At 40.3% G+C, this 14,797-nt stretch overlaps 1 protein-coding gene across 13 annotated transcripts in view; it reads left to right on the forward strand.

Annotated features, from left to right (window-relative positions):
* SENP5 (SUMO specific peptidase 5) overlaps positions 1-14,797 on the forward strand; it is a 155,695-nt gene that overhangs the window by 101,492 nt on the left and 39,406 nt on the right. Inside the window, exons 1-2 of one of the 13 annotated variants that reach the window (XM_058556056.1) lie at positions 6,037-6,196; positions 6,431-6,526. The exons of 11 other annotated variants lie outside the window; for them this stretch is intronic. The gene's annotated coding sequence lies outside the window, so the exon portion shown is untranslated. Of the gene's footprint in view, positions 1-6,036; positions 6,197-6,430; positions 6,527-14,797 lie in introns of those variants that run through there. One more of the 13 variants, XM_058556053.1, reaches the window with a different exon arrangement.

Here is a 14,797-nt window from a genome sequence, read left to right on the forward strand (position 1 = left end):
AGAAAATTTCAAATTACTAAAATCAGGAATTAAAGAGGGGACATCACTACTGTCCTTACAGAAGTAAAAAGGACTATAAGGGAATGCTATGAACAACTGTAAGCCAACAAATTAGATAATCTAGATAAAATGAGAAAATTCCTAGAAAGACATAAGGTTGGTCTAACAGATAAAAATCAATCAAAATAATATATAGAATAAATATTAATAGAATAAACTAACAAAACTACGTGATCATTGCAATAAATGCAGAAAAAGCCTTTGACAAAATTCAACATCCCTTCATGACAAAAACACTCAACAGACTAGGAATAGAAGGGAACTTCGTCAACCTGATAAAAACCATTTGCAAAAACCAACAGCTAACATTATATTTAATGGTTAAAGACTGACTGTTTTCCCTGTAAGATCAGGAACAAGGCAAGGATGTCCATTCTTGCCACTTCTAGTCAACATTGTACTAGATGTTCTAGCCAGGGTTGTTATGCAAGAAAAATAAATAAAAAGTGTCCATATTGAAGAGGAAGAAGTAAAACTATGTCGATTCACAGATAACATGATCTTGTAAAAAGAAAATCCAAAGAATTCACACACATACAAAAATATTAGAACTAATAAATGAGTTTGGCAAAGTTTCAGGATATAAGATCAATATACAAAAAGCAACAGTGTAGTAGGCATAAAAATTGACATATGGGATAAAATTTAGAGGCCAGAAGTAAACCTTCACATTTACAGTCAATTGATTTTTGACAGGGGTGCCAAGACGATTCAGTAGGGGAAATATAGTCTTTTCAACATATGCTGCTGGAACAACTGAATATCTATATGCAAAAAAATGAAGTTGGACCCCTTCCTTACATCATATACAAATATTAATCCCAGGTGGATCATAGATGTATATGTAAGAGATAACACTATAAAACTCTTAGGAGAAATCATAAGAATAAATCTTTATGACCTTCATTGAGGCAGTGGTTTCTTAGATATGACACCAAATGCAAAAGGGGACAAAAGAAAAAAATAGATAAATTTGACTATTCAAAATTGAAAACTCTTATGCTGAAACAATACCACTAAGAAGGTGAAAAGACAACCTACAGAATGGGAAAAAAATATTTGTAAATTATATATCTGATAAGGTATTTGTATCCAGAATATATATTTCAATAAAGCTGTTATTGTAAAAAAAATAATAATAATAAGGTGGCTTCAGACCTCTTCCTAATGACATTCAAAACTAGAATGCTTTGTTAATGCCTTTGAAATCCTCAATGAAAGAAAATGTCACCCTCTAATTCTATACCCAGGAAAATCATTGTTCAAACATAAAGGCAGGCAGGCCACAAACATTTTAAAAATATGCAAGAACTCAGAGTATATCGTTCTCATGGACCTTTCTTTAAAAATCTTCTAAGAGCAGAACCTTCCAGTAGAATGGTGTTGACCTTAAAGTGTTGACCTTAAAAACAAAACAGTTATTTTACCAGCAAAAATAAGTTTACTCTGGAACAGCAAAGAATTGCAATTCAAGACATGCAATCTAAGGTGAACCACAGGCAAGTCTGGAGAATCAAGAAGAGGAACATTCTTTTATAGAGGAGAAGGGGGAGTTGGGAGGGGCTGTTATAAACAACAAGTCCGTTGGAGGAAACTGGGAGTTTGAAGTGTAGTGGCTTTTCATCAGTTGGGTTGTGATAATCTCTCATTGGCTGGGCTGTTGCAAAGACAAAATCTTCCTTCCTCTTGCTGAGGTAGCAAAGCAGGCCTCTTCCTGTTGAGTCTGCAATTGATGTGGAGTGGTAGGGTGTGAGATCTCTCTCTTCTGGCCTCCCAACTCCATTTTAAATGAGGTTTCTGTTTATTAACTTTCACAATGGAAATTATCTATATCCTTGCCTCCATTATGGTAACTTTCAACCACATGTAATTATGAAATGTTGCTAGTGCAACTGAGGAACTGCATTTTTTTTTAAGCAACTCACTTTATTTATTTATTTTTTTTTGCTGAGGAAGATCCGCCCTGAGCTAACATCTGTTGCCAATCCCCCCCTTTTTTGCTGAGGAAGATTGGCCCTGGGCTAACATCCATGCCCATCTTCCTCTACTTTATATGGGATGCCTGCCACAGCATGGCTTGACAAGCGGTGCGTCGGTGCACGCCCGGGATCTGAAACTGCGAAGCCCAAGCCACGGAGCACGTGCACTTAACCCACTGCACCACTGGGGCACCCCAGCTATTATTTTTTATAGCACAGTTGTAGAGTATTTCACATTGAGAGGAAGGCAAAATAATATATTTTTTAGGGGCTTTGAAATCAGATGGCTCTAGCTATATGACTCTAGGCATTTAACTAAACCTAGTTTCTATATTCTTACTTATAAAAACAAAAATTCCCACCTTGGTGGTTTGTTGTGACAGTTAAATGTTATGATGCCAATAAAATGCTGAGTGCATGGTAAGAGCTTAATTAATGATTATTTATTTAAAAAAAAAATCTTCTAGAGCCAGCCCTGATGGCCTAGCAGTTAAAGTTTGGCACACTCTGCTTTGGTGGCCTGGGTTCAGTTCCCAGGTGCAGAACCACACCACTGGTCTGTCAGTAGCCATGCTGTGGTGGCAGCTCACATAGAAGAACCAGAAGAACTTACAACTATATACAACTATGTACTGGGGCTTTGGCGGGGGCAGGGTATGTGAGAAGGAAGGGGAAAAAAAGGGAGGAAGATTGGCAACATGTTAGCTTAGGGCGAATCTTCCCTTGAGGGGGGGAAGAAAAAAAAAACTTCTAAAAGACAAACTTAGGGCAACCAAATAATAGGTGGAAAATTTTTTTAAAACAGTTTTTGCAGTAAGCAATGAATCTATATAAATGTCTAAGTCTAAAGAAATGTGAGAATTATCATTATAAACAGAAGGTTTCATTTATACACTAGGGCATTGTAGACATGATATAACTGAGTTTTACAAGTGAGTTTTGCTTCCAAATAGGATGTAGTAGGTTGCACCAGGACAATGCTCCTGCTACAACAATCTGAAAAATGCAGAGTACGTTAAAAATATGTTTTAAAACATATTGGAGAGCTGTGAGGTAACAAGGATTTGTTACCAAATTTTAGGTAAACTAAAATTCCAGAGAGGGGAGAGCCGTTCCAATGTGAATTGATAATTACCAGCTGTTTTCTTTTCTGGAAACATTTGCTGATTCTAGGTGCAAGCTGCGGATCAGTCTTAACCTAGGCAGAGGGAGTCTACTGGGGGAAAGAAAACCCAGAAGAACTTTTGGGGGTCATATGGGGCTACTGGGAATGACTGGAAATCAAAAGAGCCCCAGTGCATGGCTGGTTTGCTGTGTGAGGCATTTGCTGAGTCCAAGAACTGCTTGGGAGGCTGTGGGACTGGGCCAAAACTTTTAACAAGTCATGCTGCTTAGGAAACCATGCTCCATTACAGGAACATGGGCTCCTCAAACACATGGCTAATTTCTCCCTCAAGACATTTCTCATATTTTGAAGCTTAATAGGCTAGAGGCAATACACTTCAAAGTCTCTAAAGGAATTAACTGAAAGTCCTGTAGTCTTTCAGGGGTGAGGAGACAGATTTTCTATCAAAGGCCTGGGCTACACCTGAGGAATGGGGATGAACCAGAGGTGGAATGAATCTAAATAAAAAGGTAACCTTGCCAAGACCCAGCTCAATCCCTAATTATATTATGATGATCAGCCCCTCATTCTATCAGCCTAAAAGGGAAAGGGGAACACTCACTGATAGATTACATCATGTGGTGGCTCTCCAATTCTTTTATACTGTCTAGCACACAATAAAACATTACTAAGCATGAGAATATGACTGATAATCAAGAAAGAAAAATGAACCATTGGACCAGACCAACAGATGAACAAAATATCGAAGTTAGCAGACAAGGACTGAAAAAAAAAACTATTAACAAATAAGATTTTTAAAAATAGAGGAAAAGATGAATGAAATGGATGAAAAGCTAGAGACTTTCAAGGGATAACTAGAATCCATACAAAAATTTATAAAAACAAATCAAATTATAAAACTGAAAATACAATATTAAAAATTAAGAACTCAATGCATAGATTTGAGAGCACGCTGGAGACCAGAGAAGAGAGAATCGGTACACTCAAAGACAGGTCAATAGAAAACATTCAAACAAAAGCATCAAGAGAAAAAAAAGAAGGTACAAAAGTGTAAAACACATGGTGAACAAGGTCAAATAATCTTACATATGTAATTGGAATACTAGAGGAAAGGAGACAGAGAATGGAGCAAAAACAATAGTTGAAGAGACAATGTCTGAGAATTTCCCCAAGTTGATGAAAGGTATCAACCCACAAATTAGGGAAGATCAGTGAAACCCAAGCCAGATAAATACAAAGAAAACCACAGTAGGGCACAAAATAGTCAAATGGCTGCAAACCGACAACAAAGAGAAAATACTAAAAGCAGCTAGAGCTTTCTCTTTGTGCAACTCTCTCTTCCCTGGGGCTCTTTCCTGTGAACTCTGTTGGCTTTGGCCTTCCCAGTCTCCCAGCCTGTTCCCCTCAATTCAGGGAGACCACCAGACTCCTCCTGGTTTCCCCTACCTGTGACATATCCTAGAGACTCTCTCCAGGCAGTAAACTGAGCCATTTGAGGGACTCACCCTATTTTTTGCCCAACTCTCAGGGATCACCATTCTTCTTTGCCTTATGTCAAATGTCTCGAAAACTGTTGTTTCATACTTTTTTTGTCTGGTTTTTTAGTTGTTTCAACTGAGAGGGTAAATCTGACCTCTGTTATTCCATCTCAGCTGGAAGTGGAAATCGCAAAATAGATTCTCTTTTAAACTGAGGAAATATGCCAATCTGAAGCCCACACATATATTATTAAAACTCAATAGTAGTAACGACGGCAATCATTTAGAACTAAGGTTAAGGAAAGCTTTTGTTTGAGAAGGAATACTTTATCACTGATATTGTTTAGAATTTGCTGAGACGTGATAATTAAAAGCAAACCACCTTGTAGTCGGTTTTATTATTGTTTTTATCATCTCTACTACAGACAGTGCACACCCTCGCTATTGCCTGCACCTGGGGCACAAGGCTCCAGCACCCCACCTTGGTATCCATTGTACCCATCTCTATTTCAAACCGAGTTATGTCCAAAATTGAATTCATCTTCCACCATAAATCTGCTATTATTATATTTTCTACTTGTCAGGACATTGTATTATAATTACCTATTTATGACTCCTTCCCCACAATTAGACTGAGAGCTTCAAGAGAAAGACTACTTCATGTTCACATTTTAAAAATGTTTGTTGAATGAATAGTGCTTCAACTAATCAGGCTGAAGTCACTTTCCTGTCTCATCAGAAAGAGAATAACACATTTACTGCACAGACTTAAGCACTTACAGGCCAGTCACTCTTTGAATGTTGAATAAGACTGGGCTCTGCCGTTCTGAGGAAGTAAGTGTTCTCAGTTAAGGAGAGGCAGGGCACAGATAAAGAGGCACATTACAATACCCAGGGGTAAGATCACCATGGGAAAACCAGAGAAGAAAAGCCTGGGCCGAGCCTCAAAGTGCATGCAGAGCAGGAATGTGGTCTTTCGCTTTTGGCAAACGGGAAAAGAGATTAGTGGAGGGAGGGGCCATATAGTAGCTGTCGTCCGCTTAAGCCCTTTTGGGGTTAAAAACTTGAGAGAGGGCTGAACAAAAGTCTCAAACGCGCTTTGAGGAGCCTCTGCAATTTCCGGGTTAACAGTTTCTACAACTCCTCTAGCGCTTGGACAGAAGCGCCCAGTGGGACACAGCTAGCTACCCCGGACGGCGCGGCGCCGTGCGTCATGCTGACGGCCCAGGGGGCGGGGGAGCGCGCGCCGCCGGAAGGGGAGGGAAGGCGGAGCCACGCCCCCAGCGCCCGGCCGTCCCTCTCTCTCCCGCCCCCCGCTCACCACGTGGGCGGGGCTGAGGCGGAAGGGCACGGAAGGAGATGACGACGTAAGTGTGCGCCAGCGTCGCGGCCGCAGGTCTAAAGGAAGCTCGGCGGCCGTGGCCGCTGTGAGCAGGCCGGACACTTCCTCGCTGACGGAGCTTCCTCTAGAGCTGGCGAAGGCGGGGCCGCAATCTGAGGTGCCGCAGTATCTGGATCCCCGGCGAGGCAGGTGTCGGCAGCGAGGGGCGTAGGTAAGCGAGTGCCTGGGTGTCAGATCCGCCGAATGACTTACGGACCGGGCTCGCTGGCGATGCCCGCGCTAGTGCGCGCCAGCTCAGCACCCGGGCCTGCAGGCCTCGAGCGCTGCCCTCCCCCCACGCCCTAACCGGTGGCAGAAGATTTCTTCCCTGGCGCTGCTGTGCCTTTCTGAGGGCGGGGAGGGAGCTCTTCCCGAGGGACCGCTGTCCTCTCCTCTTTCTCTCCAGTGCGAGCTGTACGACGCAGAAGCAGAGAAAGCTAGCGCCCCCGGCCGCTCTTCCTGAAGCTGGGGACAGCTTTGAGAGGAAGAGCTGCTGTTAGAGGTCCTCCAGCTCCTGCCGTCTTGGAAGTCAAGCGTTTTTATTTGATGGCACAGTTCTGCTTCCCTTCTGCCTTTGGGTCTTTTCCCCACACTCCTCGGACCCTGTTCTAATGAACGGATATGGCACAATTGAACATTAGGGTGGTGGGAAGCATGTTTTTCTAGTCTGTCTGTGCTAGGCAGTGTCAACCCCCATTCCGCTGTATGGCCACTCTGGGAGGAGAGAGGCAATGAGGATGTGGGAGATACGAGTTTTGGACTTAGAGTCAGAAGAGTTGAGTTGAAATGCTAACCTGCCGTTTGGTAGTGGTTTTAATCTCGTGCTAGACACTTTAACATTTTTAACCGTATGTGAAGTGGAGCTTTCTTATACCTATATAAATTAATTGGGAGAATTAAATGAAATGAAGAAAGCAGAACGTTAATCATGAAGTGTTTTGAGAAAATCTAGTTAAGCTCGGTTTAAGAATATCCAGGACACTTAATGGTAGGTTCCTAATTATGTCTTTTACTCAGAACAACTAAGCTTGGTATGGAGAAGGGTGCCAGGGGAAGTACTAGGATCTTGTGTGGTTAGAACCTAACTGCAGTCTGTGCTTTGGGTTGGGCAGCATTAGGAAGAAATCACTGTCCTAGTCACCCAGATGTCTCATGCTTATTGATAAAACGTTATTGGTATATGAGGGATGACCCAAATCAGTTGTGCTCCTTACTCAAGACAGTTTTGCCCAGTGGACCCTTTCTAGGAGAAAAGCTGGCAGGGGCTTCATTTACTCCTTGGCCCACTTTAGAAGGATTCTTTGGGCGTATTTCTGAGGACCCCTCGCTCTGCCTCTAAAACATTTCATGTTAATTAAAAATGTGCAGAGAATAAATACAGAAACTTGAATCCTTTGAGTGCTGGACATTACAGATCTAAGTTAATCTAAGGAGATGCTTTTCTCTATATTGGAGAGAACAGACACTGAAGTTTAATAGACTCCAAGTTAGAGAAGTGTTTGGGGGAGGAGGGAGTGGGGGTTGCAGTCAGTGACTCGAGTGAGTAGCACCTATTCTTACAATTGCCTGGTCAGACAAATTAAGGATGCTTGCCTTTCCTCAGTGGCGCATGATGATGGCTGCTGTGCAAGTGCAATCTTCAGTTCCTTTGACACAATTATCAATTTGGAATTTTAAGTCATGGATATGGAAGGGACTTTGAGCTTCATCTAATCCAGGGGTGCCAAAACCTGGCTGGGCATCAGAATCAGTTGGGAAGTTAAAATCCCAGATGCCTGAACACTACCTTAGTAGATCTGAAGTGCAAACTGGGTATTGGTGGCTTTTAAAAAGCTTCTCAGGTGATAACTCATGGTTTGGAAGCACAGATGTAGTAGATCAGGTTTCACATTTTAGTTTATAAACAGGTTCAGAGAGATGAAATGTCATGCCCAATTAGTTTGTTGCATTCTATGCCTTCTTTTTTTTTTTTTCTGTGAGGACGATCAGCCCTGAGCTAACATCCGTATTAATCCTCCTCTTTTTGCTGAGGAAGACCAACTCTGAGCTAACATCCATTGCCAATCCTCCTCCTTTTTTTTTCCCCAAAGCCCCCCAGTAGATAGTTGTACATCACAGTTGCACATCTTTCTAGTTGCTGTGTGTGGGACACGGCCTCAGCATGGCCGGAGAAGCGGTGCGTCAGTGCGCGCCTGGGATCCGAACCTGGGCCGCCAGTAGCAGAGCGCCCGCACTTAACCGCCAAGCCACAGGGCTGGCCCCTCTATGCCTTCTTAATTTTTTTCTTTTCCTTTCCTTAACGAATAACCTTACTTGAATCAATAGTACTATTTCAGCTTTTGTAGTGCCTTGAGCCCAGAAGGGAAAAAAAAGTCCTTTAAGTCAGTAGCTCTGTGTAATTCTGTTTTTATAGTTTCCTATTCAGTTAGACTCCTTAATGCTCTTTGATCAAAGCATTAGATTTTACAGTAAAATTTCATTCTAAATGTTGCTTAGGTTTGTTTATTGGTAAAATTATATAAAGATCATATCACTTTATAAATCAGTTTTTTATGCCACGCCGTTTAAACCACAGAAAAATTCCAGTTTAAGAATATTTTGGTTTTGTTCTGGCTTATCATAAACCTAGTGCTCTATACACAGGCTTTTTTCCCCCTCTTCCATCTTGGTGTGCATGACCACTTACTTTGTATTATTAGCCAGCTTTCTATGGAACTCAAGTTTGAGAACTGGGCTCTATACGTCTCTGATTGCCTTATAAACACTTGATTTAACTAGAGGCTCTTGTATTTGCTTTAAGCTTATCCTTGAATTTTTAGTACCTCTTTCTTTTCTTGGTTAAATTGTACAGTGCCACTGATTTAAAGAATTTGGTGGACACCTAGAAAGGACCAACTGATGAGGTGGTAACAGTGCCTCATGTATTTTTTTTTTTACCCATTATAATGAAAACCTCACGACTTTTTTTTTTTGGTAATATTTTCAGAATTATTAAGGTAATAGGCCATCCAGCAGAGTTAAACATTCTCTTTTAGGGAGATATATTCATTCTCAAATTATTCTTTGATAGCATTCTCAGTGCTTCAGTATTTCCTATTCTGTGTTAGTAGTAGAGCCAGAAATGAACCCTACATCCAGATCCTCTAATGGAAGATGCTGAATTATTTTCTTTCTAAAAATGACTGTTTTTAGCATGTTAACTTCCTACAACCAGATGACAAAGGGTTTTCTAAATTCGCTGATTGAAAAAGCGATGTTAACAGGTAGGTAGTCTATGAATTCAGAGTTTTAGGGAGATGTATGGTATGTGTCTGAGATGAAAAACCAAATCTCTGAGTCTCTAGATTTTTGATTTTTGTGTCTGAAGTGGCTCAGTTCTGAAGTTTTAAAAGTTGTTGAATTTCAGATTCTGACAGAGCAGACTTTTCAAGTAGAGATATTCAGAAAGGATAAATACGAACTCAGGGTCACAATTTGAATCTAAACTGATATTACAGGTTTAACATAGAAACAAAGGAAGGGTGGGGGTAGTAACAACTTGAAGACCCAGTGGAAAGTGGAGTTTAGAAGTCACTTGCTAGTCCTTGAGGCAGTTTTCTGTGTCTGTAAGGACTTGAGACCAAAATTGGATACTTGGCTTACTCCACTTTATATCTGGGACTCGAATGTGAAGAAAGTATCAGCAGTAGGTACCATAAATGTGCAGGTCTCCAATTCTCAATCTTGATCTTTTTTATGCCCTCTGATGCCAATGGGCAGTATTTTTTTGTTTGTTTTTGATCTTGTTTCCTGCTACAAACCATTCATTCTGTCTCATTTTTCTGGGTTGGATAATCCCACAACAGCTATTCTCATTACTGTCTTATTACCTCTAGGAGAAAGAACTTTTTCATAGTGATGCTTGAGTTAACCTGTACAGGGCTGCACTGGAAACTTACCCAAATACTGGGCCCCTTAAGGATCGTTCAGACTTCGAGCTGTCCTAGGGTCAGTGAGTATCTAATAAGAGTTGAAAACTCTCTTCTTTTTCCCTTGTATGTGTGTTTTGTTGGTATTTGGTGAACATGAACACGCAACAGGATGGCCAGGAATACAGGGGCAGAAATGTAGAGGGACCCCATGTGGAGGTTGCTTTTAATTTTAATTTACACGTGCTCTGCGTGCATGCCTGGGATCTGTCCCTTTTAGGGTGTGCTGGATGGACTTTTTTATCGGAGAACCTTCAGTAGCAATATCTTTGTTCCCCAAAGAAGAATCTTCATATCTCCTGCTTGGCGCTTATAAGCTGGGCTGCCAGCAATCTGGTGGCTAAATTGAAGGAAAGGATAGAGATCTTAGCATTCAGTAGGTAAACATTCACTTATGTTCATTTAAGTCAACTGTTTTCTGTATGATACCCTCGTTCTCAACTGGACCAGATGTTTTTCAGTCCAGAAATCCTTTGTTTTACTCCCTAGAACTGCACTGTCTAATATGGTAGCCACTAGCCATGTGTAGCAACTTAAATTTAAGTAATTAAAATAAAATTAAATTAAAGATTTAGTTCCTCAGTTGCATTAGACACATTTCAAGTGGTCAGTAACCACATGTGTCCAGAGGCTACCATATTGGACAGAGTATTTCTGTCATTGCAGAAGTTTTATTGGACAGCTCTGGTCTAGTCCAGAAAATAATGCTCCAGGCTTCTGCAAGGATGAGGGAGGGACAGTTGGCTGGTTTTGTGGAGAGTAGGAAGATATCTAAATGATTTGACCAATCCTCTTGTTTTTAGCACCATGTTCACACCTTACTTAGGTGTGAACCTGTTGCCAATTCCTGACCTGTTTTGAGGCACCGTTGTATGAATCAGATTGCTTTCCTCATTCCGAGCTTGAGATTTAACTTTCTTAGGTCTTTAAGTCAGTCTGCTTTCCAGCTTCCCAAAGGTTTTGTTGTTGTTCTGTCTTCCATTTTGTGTACATATGCTTTTAAAAAAAAACACCCAGTAAACCCTTAAGAACTGTGTATTTCACTGCATGTAAATTATATCTTAAAAACAAATAAAGTTAAAAAAATTCTTTATTCTCATCTTCATGGGGTTTTAGGAGGGAGTGAAACTAAAATGTGTCTGTTCAGTCTGCCATCTTTGTCCATAAGTGAAATAACTCCATTGGCATTTAAACATGTAAACTGTCTCCATTAAAAAAAAAAAAAAAAAAAAAAAGTCTGCCCTGTCTCTCATATCTACTCAGACTTCTTGAGCAGTTTTATTTTTGACTTCTTCACTCCATCTTGGTTTTGGTCCTCTCCATTCTACTAAAATTCCTTTTGCAAATGTCATGAGAATCAAATGGACACTTTTTAATCCTTATCTTGCTTGACCTCTCAACAGCCTTTGACTGACCATTTCTCCCCTTCTACAAACTTTGTCTAGCTGTCCTGACACCACACTTACCTGATTTTCCACTTTATTTCTCTTATCATTCCTTCTCACTTTCCTTTGCTGAGTAGTCTTCCATTACCTTGCTCTTACATCCTAGAGTTCCTCAGGACACTGCCCTAGGGTGCATTTTCTTCTACCTTTTACAAATTGTCCCTAAGTGAGCTTATCATTTTCTGTAGCTTGGTCACTATAAGCTGATGACTTAAACTGGAATTCCTGTGGTATCCTGTTTTCAGAGTTCTTGAACTATATAACCAACAGTATGCGTCCTCTTGGATTTCTTACAGTCACCTCAAACCTAACATGTCTAAAACTAAAGGCATAGCAAGTATAACCTTCCTCCAGTCTTTCTCCATTTGTTCCATGTAAATTATACCACCATCTACCCAGTAGCTCATACTGGAACTCCTCCACATGGAGGCTTTTTCACAGTCCTGTCATTTCTGTCCTGGAAAATGTCAAGGTCGATTCACGTTGCTGCTTCTCCCAGTTTTTCCTTAATCCAAGTGGCAATTGCACCTTGCCTACATTTACCCTTTGCAGCCTCCTAACACGCTTCCTTTGCGGTGGCCTTCTCCCAGCCATTCTGCACGGTGCAAGTAGAATGATCTTTTTAAGCATACAAATCAGGTCTTGTACCCCTCTTTGTCTTTCAGTAGCTTCACAATGGTAAACAGCAGCATTGTTAATTTAGCTTTTCTATTCCTTGCCTACCTCTCCTGCTCCTTCTTTAAGTGATACTGAAGTTTTTTCAGTTCCTTGGAAAATTATATTCCTTCTCCTGGGCTTTTGTTTATCTTTCCCTTTGCCTACTAACTCTTTCTCATCTTTTGTCTCAGCTTAAACATAATTTCTTCAGAGAAGTCTTCCCTGACCTTCTTGCCAAGTATTCCCATAACACTCTGAATTTTGCTTTTCTTACATGCATCACATTTGTTAATACTTATTCAAGTGATTTGCCCGCTAGACTATAAATTTGTTGAAAGCTCAGTGCCATTATATTTGTAGAAACTCAAATATTTATTGAATTGAAATGTAGTAGATGTTTGTATATTTTTACAATTTCAGCATTATTGATAATATAACAGCCACCAGAAATATTTTAGATTAGTTTAACTTTTTAAGGCACAGTCCAGATAGTTTTCTCTAATTTAGGGAGGATTTTTGAGAACTTAATTACATGCTTTTTTCCACCATGTCAATCAAAATTGGACCCATATTTATGCAGCTTTTTGTATGTTTTTGTGTAATGTAATATTCTTAATAAAATAAACATCTTATTGATGAGATTGCTCAGCAATTATATTACTTTTAAGTATTATGAAGAATAAATTCCAGATCGCATGTTATATTGGTAGTACACAATGAGAGCGTGTTTGAACTTCATATTAAGAAGTTTATCTTAAAGTGCTTTTTCCGTTGATAAAGAAATAAGGTAAAATACCATACCCTAAACCAGAGGTTCCTGAACTTTCTCTGTTCATAGCCCCCTTAATGTCTTTTGCATAGTGCCCTTAGGCCTAGAAGTTTAGTTTACTAAGTAATTAGGTCTAAATTTAATAATTAGCAACCTAATAGTTGTTTTAAAAAAATACACATAGGGGCCAGCCGAGTGGTGTAGTGGTTAAGTTCGCATGCTCCACTTCGGCGGCCCGGGGTTCGCAGGTTCAGAACACCGGGCACGGACCAATGCGTGCTTTATCAAGCCATGCTGTGGCAGTGTCTCATATAAAGTAGAGGAAGATGGGCAGGGATGTTAGTCCAGGGCCAATCTTCCTCACCAAAAAAGAGGGGGATTGGCAATAGATGTTAGCTCAGGGCTAATCTTCCTCCAAGAAAAAAAAAAACAATTACACATCAATTGGTAGACAAAATAGTATTTTTATTTCATTCTTAAATAACCACAGTTACCAACTGTATGCACTTACAGAGCACTACAAAACTTCTCAAACCTTTGAATCATTAACACTGCCACCTACAATTCTTGTTCCAAATTGATTTTTGCACGGTATTCATTTTTTTTAATCACAGCAACCAACAGAAATCCAGCTTTGCAAAGATATGATAGCATCAGGAGGAATATAGCATGATCTAATTTGAAACTGGCCTATCTTTGAGTGGGTAGTTTGTGCTTGACAGATATAGAATATCACTTTTCCCTCTAATTTAGAACATCTTATGACATCCCTCTGAATTCACTGCAGAACCCCAGGCTTCCTTGGTGCACAGTTTAGGAACTGTGGGCCTAAATTGTTAACAGTTTGGTGTAAATCCTTTTAGACATTTTTTCCCTTATAAATATTCACAACATACATACATTTTTTTCCTTTTAACAAAAAATAGGCTTATACATATTGTTTAGCAACTTGCTTTTTTTTTATTCAACAATATATTATGGTAAAGATACTGGATTGAACATAGCACATTTAATTCCACTCTAGCCTAAAAACTTCCATTAAAACAGTAGAGAAGTTTTTTGTTTTCTGTTTTTTTTAAAACCCAAATGACAAAGAACAGGAGCAGTGAGAATAACTACAAAATTCTGGAAAATGGAAAGCAGAAAAGGCTAGTTGCTGATTAGCCGACTTGAGAAAGCTGAATCCTAAACCAACAAGTGGAGAAAGCCAGAAAGTAGTCATATTTGGGGGCTGGCCCGGTGGCATAGCGGTTAACTTCGAGAGTTTCTCTTCCGTGGCGCACGGTTCGCAGCTTTGGATCCTGGGCGTGGACCAGCGCACCGCTTGTAAAGCCATGCTGTGGTGGCATCCCATATAAAGTAGAGGAAGATGGGTACGGATACTAGCCCAGGGCCAATCTTCCTCAGCAAAAAGAGGAGGATTGGCAACATGTTAGCTCAGGGCTAATCTTCCTCACACACAAAAAAAATGTAGCCATCTTTGTGTTTTAGAGCCTTTTGAAAGTTTCAGGATTGGTGGTGTCATGTACTGTGTAAGTGGTGGGAAATGTGGGACAAAAAGTGTAAGTGATTATTTGAAAGTCTGTTTAAGAAAAATACTTCCAGATCTGACCTTTTCTTCTCCCCATACATATAAACAGGGTACCTAGAGGCTTAGTATCTGAAGTGGAGAGAGTAAAACAGTCTCTGGACTGGGGGATAGATACCATGCATAGTCGACGGTGGGGTACAGTGCTTTATATAGGGACTAAAGGGAAATTTATATACGGAAGGCAGCAACCTTTAGCCTTCTTTCCAGACTTAGTTCCCAGAATCCCACCCCTCTCCACTGTTTTCATTCCTCAAAGGCAGCCTCTTTCAGGTCTTTGAGCTGTTCTTTTGGTATAAATAGCATGTCTCTAAATTACCTTTTTATGTTACTTTTGATTTTCTGC

The sequence above is a fragment of the Diceros bicornis genome, chromosome 15 (genome assembly GCF_020826845.1).
Source record: "Diceros bicornis minor isolate mBicDic1 chromosome 15, mDicBic1.mat.cur, whole genome shotgun sequence".
NCBI lineage: Eukaryota > Metazoa > Chordata > Mammalia > Perissodactyla > Rhinocerotidae > Diceros > Diceros bicornis.